This window comes from Cynoglossus semilaevis, chromosome 10, assembly GCF_000523025.1.
Source record: "Cynoglossus semilaevis isolate Cse_v1.0 chromosome 10, Cse_v1.0, whole genome shotgun sequence".
NCBI classification, from domain to species: domain Eukaryota; kingdom Metazoa; phylum Chordata; class Actinopteri; order Pleuronectiformes; family Cynoglossidae; genus Cynoglossus; species Cynoglossus semilaevis.
In genome coordinates this window covers 13,079,527-13,098,244 of record NC_024316.1, presented here as the reverse complement: position 1 = coordinate 13,098,244, position 18,718 = coordinate 13,079,527, and the positions used below count along the sequence as shown (strand labels likewise).

General features: G+C 39.5%; 1 long non-coding RNA gene across 5 annotated transcripts in view; it reads left to right on the top strand.

Annotated features, from left to right (window-relative positions):
• LOC103385135 (uncharacterized) overlaps positions 1–18,718 on the top strand; it is a 213,158-nt gene that overhangs the window by 54,685 nt on the left and 139,755 nt on the right. For all 5 annotated transcript variants that reach the window (XR_003050833.1, XR_003050834.1, XR_003050832.1 and 2 more), the window contains one exon: positions 8,519–8,600. This is a non-coding gene — a long non-coding RNA (uncharacterized LOC103385135). The remainder of the gene's footprint in view (positions 1–8,518; positions 8,601–18,718) is intronic.

Genomic DNA, 18,718 nt, shown 5'->3' with positions numbered 1-18,718 from the left:
CATTGATTAAACCAGTAACACCGTGTAAGCACACAGTGTGCAAAAACTGGAATGGATTTAATTACACCTCTTGGTATGGGCAGGTTTTTAGGACTTGATATTCAGGGTATAAAATGATTTAAAGTGATTATCTGTAACCCAGTGATATTGTCCCACTAATTAACATGTTGAAACCCACATTGAAAACCTGATGACCCATCAGACCAAGCCATTTTTTAAAATGACCAAAATAATTTCTACTCTGCTTTATTAACCTCGTTCAACATTTTTACAATGAGAAATAATCCGCATTTAACGAACTGGAGGTGGAAATATGCATTTAGTGTTAATTAAAGGTCAGAGTCTGGCATCCACTGCTGTGATGTAATGTTAATGAGGTTTGGAGAAGGCATCTGTTTTTCTGCAGTGGCCACGGAACAGCATCCATTTAAGCACAGTGTTGCAGAAGAACTACACATTGACAAAACTGCAGGAATTCTGCAAACAGGAATTGGACAAGACTGAGACAAGCACCTAGCTGTATACAAGACTGAGACAACATATGAGACCACATATACTGTATATACATATTCATTAAAAATATATTACCACATATACTGTATATACATATTCATTATACACAGGAGGAAATCACTTGTGGTTCTCTACAGCATTGTCTTTTATGTTATTATAGACTGTCACCATTCTAAACCATTACCATTGGCATTTTTAAACATTGTTTTTGTTCAGAGGCTCCACCCCAGCTATAATTGTCTATATTTTTTTCCAAATTTGATTGTAGTTTACAAAACTGTCATAGAGGCTGAACCCTTGGATTACCCAGAAAATACTAATATTGGAACTCAAAGAGAAACCGGTAATTTAGTTTCTACTACAGCAGTGGGAATTTTAATATATATGCTGGCAGTGGCTCCATACAACTTCATATCTGATACCAATACTGCTACTTGAAGTATCTACCGATGCCAATATAAATCCAATACCTTTCCAATTATCTTCCCCAGCATTCTGCAGCCTGCACTGTTGCTGAAACAATAGATGAGTTATGGTTGTTTTTTATGACGTTCGATCCTGAGATTTTGACCAATATTTGACCGATACTGATCCTTAGTATCATATCAAACCATCCCTACCTTAGACAAAGCCAGAGCAGTGAATTTACGATGTATAAATTCTCTGCATCGGGTTCTACGTATCGTAGTGAAAGCAGAGTGAACAAACGCCTTTGGCTTTTCAGTGTCATCAGGGGTGGCTGCGGTGGTAGACGACATACTGTAGCTCTGCAGTAGGTTGGAAGTAGTTACCTCTCCTGTCTTGGCGGTTGCCTTAAAAACACAGATCTCCAACAGGTGTTCAGTAGCCTCTCTAATGGAAAAGGTCAAATTACAAAAATCACTTCCCTGCTATGTGATGGGAACAGGGTGGAAAAGAATGGACATCACATTAGTTCTCAATGAAGTTCATAGTTAATGTTATCATCTGCTTTGATCGTAAAGTGAAATGAAAAAAAAAAGATGTCAAAAGACATGATGGTGGCAGTAAAAGAAGAGACGGGCAGTGAATGGCTGAGTGAAGAGAATGTGTAAGGAGGAGGACAGGACCAGAATAAAGTGCACAGAGAGAAGGTGTAGGAGGAAAGGGAGGGGAATGGCATGGACTGGGAAGGTGACATTTGGTGAACAGGGGCCATTTGTGGTGACATTTTCACACCTCTGCTCATCTCTAATGCCAGGACAATGTGCTGGGGCTCATTTGTCACCTGCCTTCCTAACAAGCTTGTTACTGCTGCTGCTTCTGCTGCCTCTAAATGTGTGTTTGTGTGTTTGTTTATTTGTCCATATGCATTGGCCCGTCCACTACCTGTTTCTCACTCAAAATGCTGATTCATTTCATATTTCACAAAATAAGAGAAAGGCAAACAAGTAGGGGGTTGTTGGTCACATAACTCTACTTAAAACTGACCAGGTATTAAATCAACAAACACCTTAAAGCTAAACGCACTTCTTTGTTGGGAAAAAAAATAGACCAACATAACACATTTTTTGCTGCCCTTGTACTTGTACTAGCTTAGTATTGAAACACCTTCATAAAATGGAAAACGCTATCTAACTAGCTTAATATGCTATTCTTACACCTCAATTATAATCTATACTCACCTATAAACCAACTATCATGCTGAAAATGTTATTACAAGTGTAATGCAACAAAAGGTGGAGTCTTGTAGTAGAGAGCCAGCCCAAAGGGCGTCAAGAGTGTCTTGAAAAGCTTTTTCTCATGGCTACATCAAAATGACTGTATTCTCACAGAATGGAAACATTACAATATTTCTTCGTGTGAACCCACAGTAAAGTCTCCTGAGGACAGTTCATGTTTCATACATACATACAGTTGGTCGACAATCTTCCCCAAAAGAATGCTTGGTAACAGACGTTCACAAGGACAACTCTGTCTTTGTTACACTTGTTGTAACGTGTTTTTTACAGATTGACCTTGAACAGCAGCATGTTGTTCCGTGTTATATCTCTGTCTCCTTTAGTTGTCCTCAATTTTGTTATTTCTCTTTTACTGCATTAACCCCAACCAAACACTGGTCAGTCAAACCGTCCAATGTCATGTGGTCCCCACTATTAAAGGCCAAACATGCCTTTTTAAGACAATATAACATCCAATAATATTATTAGACAAAATGTAATTTTTATGATACTTTATTGTTTTTGAGGGAAATTTATTAGAATGTCCGAGGTGTTGGTCCAGAAATATTCTGGTGACCCCTGCTCTAAGCTGATACTTATTCGAATCTTAACAGCAAAATAAATCATGAATCTCAAAATTCCCTCTCGTTTAATGGAGACTTGCAAAATGTCCCCACAACATTATTGTAGAATTATTTCCATCATATGTTGTCACCAGGTATACACACACACACACACACACACAGAACCTGCTGCAGTGTTTCTCCTCTCGACTTTCCCACTACAGAAAATAACACACACTCTTCCTCGCCCAATCGCTCTCAGACTGTGATTGTCTCGGTGCGTGTCACACCTGCACGTGGTATGCACCACAGAAGGTTTCCGTGAGCGTCTACCGTGCATTCACACACCGTGTAGACGGCGGTGTTGTGTTCCGTCAGTCGTCACCACTCCGGCTGCTTAACTTTCTGATCAGACTTCTGGGTGAAGATGATGGACTGTGACAGACTTTGTGCCTGTGGTGTGAAATGATGAAATGTTTCTTCATAGTGTTTCATGTTAGGGCGTGACACCAGTCGTTAACTTGAGCTGCTCCTGTCTGATTTGATGCTGAGAGAAACAGTGACAAGTTCTAAAGCTAAAGGAACTAATGTGAAGAAGGGAGAATCTGCACATCTGCCTGTCTGAGGCACTGTTTTTTAAATACTCACGGAATTGTAGTTGACCTCTGTTAACAAGGCTGCTTTGTCAGTAGTCTAAGGCGGGGCTTTTCAGTTAGACGTTAATCTCAGACATTTTCTCAAGCTCATAAACAGGAAGTATTTAAACACATGCACCAAACAACATTAAAACATTAAATGTTTCAGTAATCCAGCACGCTCACTGCAAATAAACACATCTGTTTGGAGCCCGTCGTTTGTACAGTAATGTAAGAACCGAACCTCGACATAAGTCGATGAAGACATCCAGCAGCTAAATAACCTAATCCTGCAGGTTTTTGGATTATAGAGCCGAGCATGTGGGGAGAGTTCCTGAAGACAGAAAAACTGTCAATCAAAAAAAGCCACCCTTTTACCACGTCATCTGTCATGAGATACATTTACCCACTAGTGTGTTTTTAAAGAAATTATAAATCCTTGTGAATTTAACAACCTGTACCTGTGCTGCAGCATGTCAGCGGTGTCGCAGCTTTAAATTATCGTTAAGTTGACAGACTGTGACTCAAAACAGTGAAAGGTGTTAAAGAACCCACTGTTGAAACGTGGGCAATTAAACACGTGTGGATTCACTCCTGCTGACTGCTGTAAAGTCCGCATTCTCCTGTGACATCACTCAGAAGCTGATTGGCTCTTATGGATGGAATCACTTTAATAAAATAATAAGATGAGGAAAATACTGTGAGGTGATATTTTCTGGTACTCCAGACCAGGGATGTTTGTCTTAGATTAATTGTTACCATTTATACAGTTTGATTGAGCATCTGTTTCCAATATCTATATATACAGTACTATGTTGCAGGTTTCACACTGGTGCATTTGGTTCAATATTTTTTTTTATTCCTTTTCCTCTAAAGCTGCTGCTGTTGCAGTTCAACAGAATCAGGAGTACGTTTGTTGTTATAGGACGTTAACACTGCATCTCTTAGGCTTCAAAATATTTGGTCTAATGAAATATTAATGTATTCATTAGGCTGCGTTCAGACAGAAATTAGTACTGCATGGAAGAATGCCACTTCCTCATTTGTTTCAATTAGTGAACTTTGTTTCAACTCAGACAACTTCGTGGCACATTACTCTCCAAAATAAGAGGTTGGATTCACGCATTAACCTGGCATTTGTTGGTTGAAACTAAGGTCGTAATTACTTTCTGCAGTCCAAAGAAGAAAGTCATCAGCGTAACTAATATTGTTTCACTGTTAGATTGAATAAAGTGGGCATTTATATTTTTATTTTCCTTTAAAGTCTCTGGTACCAGATCGCAACCTGCTTTTTTTCCTGAACAAACGATTGGTGTTGTGTTGCTTTCCAGGTATTTTTGAAGAAGAAGAAGGAAAAAAATATTGTTAAAAGCTTCACTAATTTAATAGGTTTGTTAAAAAAAGAAGGAAAAAATATTGTTAAAAGTTTCACTAATTTAATAGGTTTGTTAAAAATAATGATTAATAAAATGACACGTTCGGCTTAGTTATACTGCTAAAGGAACAGGAAGTGAGCAGAGCTTTTAGACTGAATATTTATATACTGAGTATTTGGCTCATTAGCGATCGTGTAATCATTGATAAAACACAGACAAACGGCTCTTAAAGGGACAGTACGCTATGTATGACGTTATAGAAAAGATGAATACAGTAACAATTCATGGATTTTCCCTGTAACAGCAACATTAATTTGACTAATGTACAGTCTTAATTAGTTATATTTTTACAAACAAACTTTGACCAAAGTGTCCCTGCTACAACAATGAAGCCCCTCTTTGTCCCTCTTCAACTCTGCTTTCAACCACGTCCCCGGTACCTGTTTCATAATGCTGCGTATGCCCACTCCTCAACTATATTGATCGCGTCTCATTAGTCCTGTCCCCGGCTGAAAGATGCAGGGCTTCACAGAGCAGTTGCTGCTGCTGTTGTTGCTGCTGCAGCCTGAGGTTTCCTGTCACTGTGCGAAATCAGCAAACACCCACATTTTGCAAATCAAATGTCTCCCTGAGCCTTCACCCACCAACAGCACCAGCAAGAGCCTTATTTACATGTTTTGAGCCCATATACAATTCTATTATGATCCTTCTAGAACGTCATTAACATTTGGACGTCTCTGCCAATTGCCTTTTCGCTAATTTATTGCAGTACAGAAGCATCCGGAAGCCCATTTAATTGCAAATGAATATTAGTTTGTGACTATGTACCGAGTTAGAAAACAAATAATAATAAATAAAAAAAATCACACAATGTGTTTTTTTTTTCATTTAATTAGTGAATTTTTAACTGCTTGTGCGGTAATGAGTGATTGTGAATCATCGTCAACGTCCTCCTCATCGTCCACATTTATCCACTTATAATTTCCACTGACAAACGTAGAGTACAATTTAAAAATAAACTGATGTTTTCTCCACTATTCTAAAAGAGTTTTATTTTTCATTACTACACAATGGACCATGTTGTTTTGCTGTGGCTTCTCGCTGCAGTTGACTATTTGTTTACCGTGTTTTAAATAATTTAAATGTTTGAATGATACCTGAGGGCAGTGCACGGCGAGGTGACGGAAATCCAAACATGACGTGTGACATCACCACTGGATGTTTGTAAACCCTGCAGTAGGTGACAGAGCTTTTTTTAAATTTATTTTAATATCAATATTTTATTTGCATATCTATTTTTCCATTTAATTTCCTTTTCTTATTAAGATACAAATCACAAAGGTGACCTGACCAACAGGTCGGCGGCACGTCGTAATGCATTTTTTTTAATATAAGTTTAAAACTATATGAAAATATATATAAATATATTTTTTACCTATCCAATTCCTTTGTTCGTCTCAATTATTTCCGTTGTCTACTTCGCAGCAATCAGGTGCACTGAAATATTACCAACAGTGGAATCACTTTACGCTACAGTGATAACAAGATTATATCATTAGTCACAATAATGAAATGTCAGAAACCTCCAAGCCATTTCTCAGAAATCGCGCTTCTAAATCATTATTTAATCATTAATGAGCAATAATTGGGTTATTTGTCTCCCACGAAATGAATGGTTTGTCTCTCTAATATAGAAATGTTTCCGATTTTTAATCTTTAAGTAGCTTCATTAGTTTTTTTTTTTTTTTTTTGCGATTGTTGTGACGAAATATAAAAAGCTCTGATTCCTGTGGTTTTTTACAAAATGGGCTGAGAATTCTTTGTTTATTCAAATTTGTTCAGTGTTTGTTCAGTGTTTTTTTTTCCATTTTCAGCCATATACTGTAGGTCATCAGCAGTGGGGAAACATACTGTACAATCCTGAAATTCTCCTGATACAATGTCGTCTTTCTGTCATATTCCATATAAGAGTAGAATTCGTTATTAGGCGTAAAATGAGCAATTCATTAAACCATCACGGTTAATAACAGAGATATGTCAGTTATTGTATATTGGGTTTATCTGTTGAAGGGGAGTTCCAGCAGTTAATCACTGAACGACAGTCCAACAAATATCTTTGCTGTCATTCATTAAAAACACTTGGTTTATTTCAAACCAGTCCAACTCTGCATCTAATTTTCTCTATTCTAATGTAGAAGCAGCAGGAGGAGGGTGTGTGGGGGGGAGTCACTGCTGCAATGAATGGTAATTAGTTTTCAATTAAAGACATTAATTAAACTTGCTGTCTTGCTGAGGCCTTCTTTTGTATTAATCTCAGCTGAAGGATTGTCAGTCGCTGTGTTTAATTAGTCAAGACCTGTGCACGTGAAAACCACCTGTCTGCATGTGATACACACACACGGGCCAGTGCACGTGAGTGTCACAGCAGAAGGTTTCGCCACATACACGTGTGTGCTCCCTCCTTCCCTCCCCCCAGCTGCCAGATCTGCTTGTTTTAAGCAACTTTTGGTTTGATCTTTCTGTAGATTTTTCTTAAAAATATTAAGAATGTGTTTTTAAAACTGATCAATCACAAGGAAACTGTGGGTTAATCACATTTAATCATGATTTATTGAGATTGATTTTTTCTTCTTCTTCCTTTCTGCTTAGTCACCTTAGGAAAATAAAAAGATTGCACTCCTTCAGCAAGTTCATTAAGACGATTTTCATAAATCTTTCATAAAGTTTTATCCATTTTTCAACTACTTTTACCAATTGCTCATGAGTCCAATTTCCATTTATTTTGAATACCTTTAAAAAACACTTTTTATTCAAGTGGTTCTCAAACTTTCTCTACTCTGTACCTCCTGAGAGAACATTGATCTCTCTGAGTACCACCATGATGACCAACAGTAGAATACAGCAGCAGAGGCCTTCACTGTTAGCTTCCACCGCAGCACAGATGTTTATGTTTAAATGTTGTATTAATTGTGCATGGTGTGTTTCAGATTTATTTGATTAAAAATGTAAATGTGAAAATATGAATTTTCCCTGCGTACCACTAGAGACCATCCAGTGGTACGCGTACCACAGTTTGAGAACCACTGCTTTATTTTATCATATTCTTTAAAAAAACCATTAAGATATTTTGTGTAGCCCTTGCAAATGCCCCCCCGTAAAATACAATATATTTTATTTTTCCTACTCTGTAAAAACATTTCTGAGAAGGTAGGAATGTTTGAAAAATGTTATACATTCAGTTTCTGTGTCATATCGATAGAGAAACATACTGTACATACAGTACTTTATGCTGCAGCTTGAGCTTTTTCCTCAAATGTGTTGCAGTGCACCTGAAAGCCTATCACAGGAGGCCGCTGTTTGTGCTGAACTTTAAATTGACAATGTTGTCCTCAAGGTACAACATCTGTCTTGTTGGTTAGTCCCTGCAGCACTCTGTGCTTTTGTTTTTGCCACACTTGTTTTTCTCACAAATTGTTCTTAACAGCTGTAACTTTGATAAAAGTGTTAAAGAAAAAAAAAGTTTACTCATGCAACTGGACATTAAGGACCTTTGACTGGAGCAGCTTTTATCTGCAGCTCTGATCTCCAGGGCTGATGGAGACTTCAGCACGTACTGCAAAACATCAAGACTTGGAATCTACATGTGGGCGTCGAGGCGAGCCTTAGAATGGATGATGAATGATGACCTTGTCTCAAGAGCTGCATGTCTCCTGGTGTTAAAGCGTCCTGCGATGTCTGTGTTTCTCTTTTAGAACGTTCATGAGGAGGTTGGAGCTGTTGGCTGGTTTCAGGAGGACGCAGGAAACGCCACGAGAGGGGCTGTGGACGCTGCATGTGAGTGACAGTGAAACTATTTAATAAGAGCGTGCTAATGTTGTAGCCAAGTGCTGCTGTCGTGATCATCACTTTTGACATGTTTTATAAAATAAGGGACAGATTATCAAAACCAAGTGAATTTCTCACAGGTTTCCTCTAACATCCTGAAGTCTTTGTCTCACGTGTGCTCTGTAGTTTTGTTTTGTTTTTTTCACATGAGACCTGATCCTGTGAGCTGTCCTAATATGTACAGTTGGCGTAAAATCAAATTCGTCCAGCAGGGCGGGGGAATGAGCACAAACATTCAAACATTCAGCACATTGACTTGTTTTCTAAAAATACTCCATTCCTCTTCAAATACGTTTCTGAAAAACAGCAGGAGAATTTCAACAGTCTGGATGAAAACACTGGCTGATACCCAGTGTAAGTGGGCTATCTGTGTGGCAGCGTGTGGATTAACTACTGTTTCTGCTTGTGTGTGCACCTGTGTGGTTGCCGCAAATGCGCTGCGCGCACACACACACACACATGCGCGTCTGTTAGTGTGTGCAGCGCATATGATCAGTCGTAACAACTGATATGAGACATGAATCCTCCCTACTGAGTTTGCAGATGCCAGCTGGAGGAACAAGGCTTTATTGCTTCATTGAAATGTCAGCTCACAGCATGTGTGTGTGTGTGTATGTTTATCTGTGTGCGAGTGTGAGGGGAAAGTTAATAATTTAGTGATTCTTGGACCGCCTCTTAGATCTAACTCACCCTCACAAACTTTAAATGTTTTATGTATGACTTCATGCGGGACCTACGGGTCGCACTAATAGCGTTAGCACGTAGGTGTTTGTTTGTGAAGCTAACAGCGCGTGAGAGCAGCCTGTTTTGTTGGTCTATTATTCATCGTTCTATTATGTTTCTGTTAGTATCGTGTCACGTGCTGTCGGAGCTGAGCCGTGACACGACGGATCACCATGAGAGGGATGTCAGCTGGTCGGCTGCGGGTCACTGAAGTGTGACAGGAAAACAGGAAACCATCGCTTGACACCATACGCAATTGACCAGTGTCTATATTTACACATGCACTAATGTTTTATGAACGTTTTCTAACATGATGTCAAGATAGCCAGCAGTTGTTAGCATGGTTAGCCAGAATACTGATGATCACTGAGGTGTGGTTTAACTGATTGGACATTTTTGAAGATTTGTGTTTTTTAGGGGAAGAGGCAGTGTCAGCCTCCAGGAGGCAGTATTTTGCACTGCTCAGACCCGTTTGCCACGTCTTAAAGAATCAAGGGACCACTACTGTATATACTCTCAAAAGCCAAATGTAATAGTCAAATCTGAAGCAGTGTAGACTATGTTTGCAGCGCCCCCTCCAGTAAAGAAACAGGGGTTTACATCATCTTTATTTACAGATGGAAATACATTGTTGAACTGGCAATTTCAATAGGCAGTTTATATCCACTTTCAGGACGCCTCACTTTTACATATGGGACATACGTAGAACTCATCATGTGACGATATGTGATTCTTTTATTTTCCATTTATTTCTTTGTCACTATACTCCCACACTCCACCTTTAAACAAATGCAGTTGCAAATACAACAGTTACGTTCTCATCATGTTTTCCATTTTGTCCTAAATGCTCCCTTTTAGCTGACGTTAATATGTTAATTATTCTTTGACAGCCTTTGCTCCGTTCCTCTGTGTTGATGTTGCTTTCATGTCTTTATGGCTTTTCTACCTTCGCTGTCTTGCCTGATGACATGCTTTAAATTCATACATTTACAACATTCTGGGTGATTTGCATGGTTGAGAGCAGAGAGGATGCTGGGAGCTCTGCCAGCTCAGAGCCATAGGAGTCTAGTGGGGCAGTAGTAAGAGCTTTAACAGGAACCTGTGCTTTTGTGAGAAATGGATCGATGGAGTAAATCGACAGATGACACTTTGGCTGTGATGTCGGTCTTATAAGGCACATGGACGCTCTGGAGGTGAGATGTAGGTTTTGGCAGCAAAAAACAAAACAAAAAAGAGTTTAATCATAGAAAGTCTTAGTGTTGGAAGTATGTATTTCAAAAGAACAACAGCAGGGTTCACCAAAGAGCATGTGTGGACAACACTCTCATGAAAGGAGAAATCTATTCTCACCTGCACCAGAGAGAAAAAAGGGGAAGTGTTGACTTTGATAAAGTTGTCAATGGAGCGCACGGTGACGACGACGCTGCTGAGATATTTCTGCATAAAGAAACAAGGGGGGCCTGAGCCTGCAGGGACACGGTCGGTGAGGTTCTTTGCAGTGAAAAGGCTTCCTCACCGTGTTTGCTGCAAGCAACAGTCTTCTCCACAGGAGGCAAATCTCAAGCATGAAGTGCCTGGTATATTCTTGTGGCGGGAAACATGGTTACACACAGTTGGTTACTGGCTGACAGAGTGTGTGTCATGGTGGATGAAGTGCTGCAGATGAGGGCTGAGATCAGCAGAGTCCCTCTGTGACTTCCAGGAGTGCATTCTTAAAAGGATGAGCTGCCCCGAGGCCAGACCGCTGGAGCTCCGGGAGCACGGGTCTTTCCGTAAATAACACGGAGTCACCGTTGAATAAAAGCGCCGCTAAAAGCCAGCAGCGGTTAAAATAGTGCAGGCAACGTCCTCTAAAATACCTGCGATCTTCCGGACTTTGAATTCCACATCACTTCTCTGCCTTAGTCAATTAGGCAGCTAATCTGTCATAAGGATATTAATGGACGGACAGTTTTAGTCTGTTAATCTGTTGATGGTGTTTTTATGAGGCGTGTGCTGTTAGTCATTAATGGACAACGGCAGGAATCCTATTCATGTCGCAAGGATTTTCACTTATAGCCTTTATTTTTGAAATATATGTACTGTATGGATGTGTATATATTTGCATAATTATATGCACTGCAGTATGGTAGTATACCAGCCTATTTATTATGATGTACTGCAGACATACAGTACATTAGCACAGTGTTTGTTTGGAGTTGAGTCAAAATGTTTAAAAACTGTGTCTGAACACCATTTTTGTTGTCCACGTACACACACTGTGTTAAGTTTCAGAGACAGTCAAAGAAATATTATTAGATTGGATTTCAAATTAAATGTCTCTGCTGCAGCTAAGCCACTGATGAGCTTCCCACACACACACACACACGCACACACAAGCACACGCACATTCCTGTTCCTTCCTCTGAAATTCCATGTAATTTCCGAGGACATTTTCACTCTAACGTTTATCTAAATGCTGCAGTACACGAACACGTCTTCACCCGAAACTTTAATGATTTATGTAATGGGGACACATTATGGAAGACAAGTCCGTATAATGTGACTGATTTAGGTTCTCACAACATGAGAAATCCCTAGCCATCTCTCTCCCTCTCGTTCGCTCCTTCACACACACACACACACACACCACTCCACATTACATGCCAGAGGGTGCACATTACCCACAGCTTACAGAGGTCCACAGGTTAATACCATGAAATAAAGACTCAAATTTAGAGGCAGCTCACCAGCTTCACACTAATGTGTTAACCCCTGCGGAGTGGAGTAATTATTTGTGCTGATGTACCAGTTACAGACATTGTTTCACTTCCAGGAAATAGAGCAAAAAAAAAAAAAAATCATAATTGAATTTCAGCGTTTAATGCTGCAGAGTTGGCTTGTAATTATTTCTCATCGCTTTTGTTCGGGTCAGAATGGGAAATTATATTCCCAGAAAACTCTAATAATGAATTTGAATCGATGGTATTGTGACTGAGCTCAGATCAGAATACTTAGTATTTGTGTTATTTTTAATTGTAAACGCCGCTGAAAGGTGGTCTGTAAATCACGTACTGTTACATGGAGTGTTTTTCTTCAGCAGATATCTGAATGATCAGGTCCACCAACAGTTGATATGGTTATCCTTTAAAATACCAAAACAATATCTCATATAATAATAAAAGAAATTCTACTGTATAATTGTGATTTACGCCCACTGTTCCCACGACAAAGATCCAAAATTATTTATTGATTTTTAGTCTGTTGCTGCTTTTAAAACTTGGAAACAACTTTTTTTATGGCTTTACAAATATTCCATCAGGGAGACCAGCGTTCACGTCCTCCTGGCAGAGTCACTGTCCCTTAAATCTCGATCCTTTTAATACCTTGGTTAAAATTATTACGGTAGAAAACATATCATGCTGCTGCTATTAAAAAAAAAAATCCTGGTATCTGCCGTCAGGACTTTTACCAACAAAATCATCACGTGTTATCTCACTCCTGTGGGTCACAAACTTTTTTCTGCTGCAAGAACGGTGTTGTGTTATTGTCTTCTTTTTTGTTGTTTTTGTTTGTTTTTTACATTTTGTCACTCGAGAGTTAATAACTGAAATAAATGTAGAGGTCAAGTCTATGTTAATAATTGTTATTCTAGCGAAGTCTGGTTCAAATAAATTGCTTTGGAAACAGAGTGGAAGGATGATTCACTGCAGTTCAGACTTGAGTTCGGTCTGAGGTCAAAGAAAAACAAGAAAAAAGTCTATTCTAAGACGGTGGGAAGAAAAAGGTGGTGTGAATTCTTAGTAACTTAAAAAAAAATGTTGTAGTGTCTCCGCCATAGTCATTGAGAAGAAGTGTGTGCTAAAGATCAGTTTGAGAAAACATAACTTTAATACAGAGTCACTGAGGAGTTTTGGTGATGATCAAATGTTGGCTCTCTGTTCAGGGATGGGTCGTGACCCCTCACACTGTTTTAAAGTGTTGTCTAGTCCCCTTTGTTTTATGCTGTAGGCTGAGCCGTCAAGGTTCGTAGGTCAATTTGCTCACATTGATGTTGATGATGTTTCTGGCTTTAGTAGAGTTGAAAAGAACAAATCATGCGACTCCTGACACTGTTAATCCAAACAAGCAGTTACAGATAAAACCTGAAAGCTAGAAATGTTTGTTGTTTAGCAGCTTACACTTCAATATTAGTTTTTTCTTGTATATTTTCACATGCCAACGCTGTACAATAAACTCATAAGCGGCAGTTCCTACAGTAATATGTTTGTGGCATTACATATAATTGGCTTGGCTTGGAATTAAACACTCCACCTACAGCGCAATTTCCACGGAATCACATTATGTGTGAAAAAGGCAATATAGGAAACAGACAATTTCCTTATTCGCCCCCATTAGGAACTTCTCCACGGTTGACATTGCCGTGCTGCTATCAGATAAGCCTGCTGTGGAATTGGCCTAATTCCTTTAATTGGATACCAGTAAAAGAACAATCAGGAGAAATGGACAGTAATATACAGTGGCGAGGTCCACAATCTACTACGGACCCCACTCCTCTGAGACGTTATTAGGGATTTAATGTAGGCTGTCATGGTGGGAGTCTGATCATAAAGAATGGTTTCTAATAAACTATTCACTGTCTATTAAGGGTGTAGTTTACCAGCGTATTACACAGCGTGGTTTGGTTATACCTTTTCTCAATGTCAACGTAATGAACACACTTTATCAGCCTCAGGAGAGGCGTCCCAACATGCGGTGCATGACACCAACACTGGTAAATTGTGTGTTCTGTTTGTAATTTTTTTTTTTAAAACAAAATGAGCTCCAGACTCCAAATTCAGACCAAACACAATGGTCCTTTTATGTACGAACTATGCAAAATACCAACTGAAACTCTTCTTCAAGAGACAATACATCATCACCATTTCACTCACAGGAAGTAGCTGTGAAGTCATAATATTAAAAAGAATAACAATTTTACTTAATAACTAGAAAATCACGACAACCCTATTTCAATTACAGCCCCAAGTTTGAAAAACACTGGAGCAGGTGCTGACCTAAACCACTCTGAGGCTGCAACCCCAAGTTTGAAAAACACTGGCGCAGGTGCTGACCTAAACCACTCTGAGGACAGCATGCAGCAGAATCTTTACAAACTATTTTTATTTTCAAGTTTCACATGAAAACAAATCTTCAAACGCTGTTGTCACATTACACACTATAGCTGACAACAACCGTCTTTGTGGGACGGATAAAAGGCTGTGAAACTGCTGTGACCAAAACCAGGACACCTGGTGACCTAAACATGGGGATAAAAGATTGGTTCAACCTGAGGCTCTGAAATGACTGTAGTTGTGACTAAGATGGTAAATCATTGTTTGCGACCTGTCTCAAGTTTACCTCCCTCTTATCTCCTCACCCAATGTGAGGTGGGACTGCTCCATCCGCCCGCAGCACTTTGAACAAGACAAGTGGTAGAAGATGAATGAGTGGGGGGGCTGCAGGGGAGGGTGAGAGAAACAGAAGACCCAAATGAGTCTGGGACTTCAGTCATCACTCACTGGGAATTCTCCTTTCTTCCTGTCATTATTAATTTAGCAGCTGGAGGTCGTCCACCTCAAAAAAACGTAACAACAGGTCATAAAATACAGCTCGTAGTAATGACTGGTAATGAGTCTCTAATTGTTTTGGTTTTACTGGAACACACTCTGCTCTTTACACAGCTGAACTTTTTTTTCTGCTATTTGGTGGCAGGTCTGTTGAATGAAAGACAAAACCTCGGCTCACATCTGTGAAGGTTTGCGTAAGACACAACATGGAACTGGCGACTATGAGGAATGAAGGGGTGTGATGTAATAACGCCAGTGTTGACTGTAGGCCGCGGTGCACGTGAGGTTTAGTGTCGCTTTAGTCGTTCCTGTTCTTCGGCATGTTCGCTCTGTGTCGATCCATCTGCGGCGCGATGACAGGATATAGCTCATACGCAGGACAGCTGTCTGCAGATACCGTTACCTGACAGATAGGGGCAGTAGAAGAGTGACAGTGACAGAGAAAATAACAGATAATTTACAGTATATTAAAATGATGTAGCACTGCACAGGTGCAGCCAGCAGTGGAAACCTGTGGATAAACAATTTTATCTGCTTTGGTCTGATCTCCACGCAGTCTGCAGTGTATACATGAGTTTATCAGTTTTGTTTGAGCAGGTGATACACACACACACACACACACACACACACACACACCTCTGCAGCAGTTTTTCTCTGGTTGATGAATGCCTCCTCGTAACCTGTGTGTGCGTCCCCCTGGGGGGGGTTTGGCCTGCTTTTGTCCCCAACGGTGAAGCCTCTTCTCTGGGAATAGCTGAGCTTCACACCATTGGTCTCTGATTAATGGAGTTCAACAGAGGGGGCGGGGGCCACCTCAGACTGGGTGGGGGAAACTTGTGCATAAAAACACACTCTGTCTGAGGTTTGCTGTAGAGTACAGTTGATGTCGTCGTAGTATAAAGTACATGTTATTTTTTACTGATTAATCAGATGGTGAATTATATCAATAATCACGATTCAAATGCCCTTAAAACATATGTATGATGACAAATAAGAGCAGGTAGATGTTTGTGGAAGACAAATAAGAGCAGGTAGATGTTTGTGTTTCACGTGAATGTAAGTAGAGACTAATTCAAATGATGGTAATATTGATATGGAAAAAAGATAAGAAGAAAAATACTCTACAGAGCCTCGAAACCCATTTGATAATTGTTTGTGTTGAGATGTTATTCAGTGAAATGAAAACGAAATTGAAATGTGAACTTTTTCCTGCAGTGTATGTATATAAATGAACCGGTGTTAATACATGGATACATGGGTATAAACTAGGGGTGGCTCCATTGGATACTCAGGATCAATATAGTCATCAAAATGTCATCAAATATCAACAACAACAACAACAACAATAACTGTAGTCTGTCCAGTCTGATGCCAAATTCCAACTTTGTCCAACATGCTGTGAACAAGAACACAAATAAACAAACAAAGAACACCTTTCCCCTCCTCACTCTAAAGGATGACTAGACCAGGACCTCAATTGCTAAAATATTTTTTTTTATTATTGACCCCCATACAGTATGCTGACAAATGTGAACACATAATTAATCAGAAGTTCTGCTAGATGTGGGTTTCACATTCATCAGACACTACCTTTCATCCATTTTTTTGAAAGGGTTCTACAGGTTTGCCATCATTTCAGAGTGAAGCTACAAACAGAATTAAAATAATGCAACTATTCCCTCAGACCCAACTCTGTGTTTTGTGCTTATTAGCCCTAATTCAGCTCCAAAGCGTGTTTCAGCGGTGCAGCCTCTGAGGTAGCTCACAGTGCTATGAACTCAGCTGTGCCGGAATATTTTCCATAAAGACATGCAAAACTGGTTTGTGTTATTCTGGGCCTAAACACTCCCAGCACAACGCTGTGAATTTTAATAAACTCTAATTACTGTGTATTTCCTTTAGTCTTTATTTATTTATTTATTTTAGTTTGGGTTGCCTTGCCTTTACACGTGCGCCCATGGGCTACTCTCTCTCTCCCTCTCTCTCTCTCTCTTTCTCTTTCTCTCTCTTCGTTTTGTTTTCAGGAGCTTTGGGCCAGACTTTGTGCATTTCATCCTCCATAACCACAACGTTTGTTAACAAACTCTCATTTATACCAGCGACTGTGAGGCAAAGTGGCAGAGGAGGAGATGTGTGTGTGTGTGTGTGTGTGTGTGTGTGTGTGTGCTGAATCAGTGTATCTAAATGATTTAGCAGATGAGGTGAACGCCACAATAGTGTGAAGGTTAAAGTGCTAGTTTTTCTGGAACGTGGATTTTTATACACTCACTTGCTGAAATGAGGGGCATGTGCTCCAGCTCAGCTTTGTCTCAAGTGGATTTTCAAAAATACATTGTTTTTCTGTTTGGCCTTCACCAGGCATATAATTGAAGTATATGCCTGTGATGCACTTGTTTAGTTTTCAGGGTCCAGCTGTGGCTGTGGTGATTGCTCCTGATTCAGCTGAGAACAGAGCAGATTTCTGGGGGAAAAATATCCATGACCCCTCCTTTTCACAATATTGGTTTACATATCTGGATGTGGAAAATTTGATTTTAATACCAAGGTCTGTCTGGTATAAGACAGTATGACCTGGATGAAACCCCCTTTACGTGTATTTCATCATGTCATTTTTACAAGTGTTTTACTTTGAACCTTCTTCTCTGCTTTTAGCCTGCTCTGTTTCACAAATATAAAAATAATTTGGTCGGTGAAAACACTCCAAGTTTTACCTTTTTATTTCATCTAAAAAATGAAGATCATTAGCAAATTGCAGATTTTAGGTTTTCTTTCATTTTTATGCAGCGTGTTGCATCAGGACAGGACCTAAAAAAGAACTCTTACCAAATTAGAGGAGTGAATTCTGCTGCTGTGACTCCTGAGAACACAGTTGGAACTCACATACAGAACTAAAGAGAACACAGTTGGAACTCACATACTGTACATGCGTAAGTACCTACGTCACTCACCGACTCTAACACAGTGATAACATCATCATCTAGGACAAAAAAACATCAGAATAGTCTGACCTACACTGAGCCATAATAAAAGGCAAAAAAAATCTCAAAAAACAACACAAAAAAAGAAGGCGAATCTAACACATTCCAATGTATGACGTAAAACTGACGAAGGTAGAATGAACACCGGCGTCTTAGATAGATAAAGGTAGAATGAACACCGGCGTCATAGATAGATAGATAGATAGATGGATATAGAGATAGAGAGATAGATAGAGAGATAGAGAGATAGATAGTCGGAATGACGGAACAAGACTTTCTTAATAAATTTATGGGAGGTGGTGACGTAACCACAGAACACCATAGTTTCGAAGACGTCATAAACCGAGGACTCCCTGTGTATGTTACTGTGTAATAAAAGAAGCCTGAATGAAATCTAGTTAACAATTAATATGTAATTAATAAATAGTTAATTAAATAATTTTATAGGTTTTTATTTTATTATGGTTAAAAGAAAAATAAATCTGAATTCTATTGGACATAATCCCTAATAACATTGAAGTGTAACAGTTAGCTTCAGTGTGTGCAGCTGTAGACTGTCGCTCCCTATGTTGACTGATCTAAATCTTCTGCATCTTCTCTTACTATTCATCTTGCTGACTGAGTCTTTGCAGCACTTATTTACACAGGTACTAAGTAGTCCTGGCTCACTGGCTGAAGGCCTTTGATTTGAAGCAGCAGCTACAAGAGTTCTCACAGGCAGCACCAACGGTCAGACACAAGTCATTGTCCATGGATGGAGTTTAGCGTCAGAGACCGT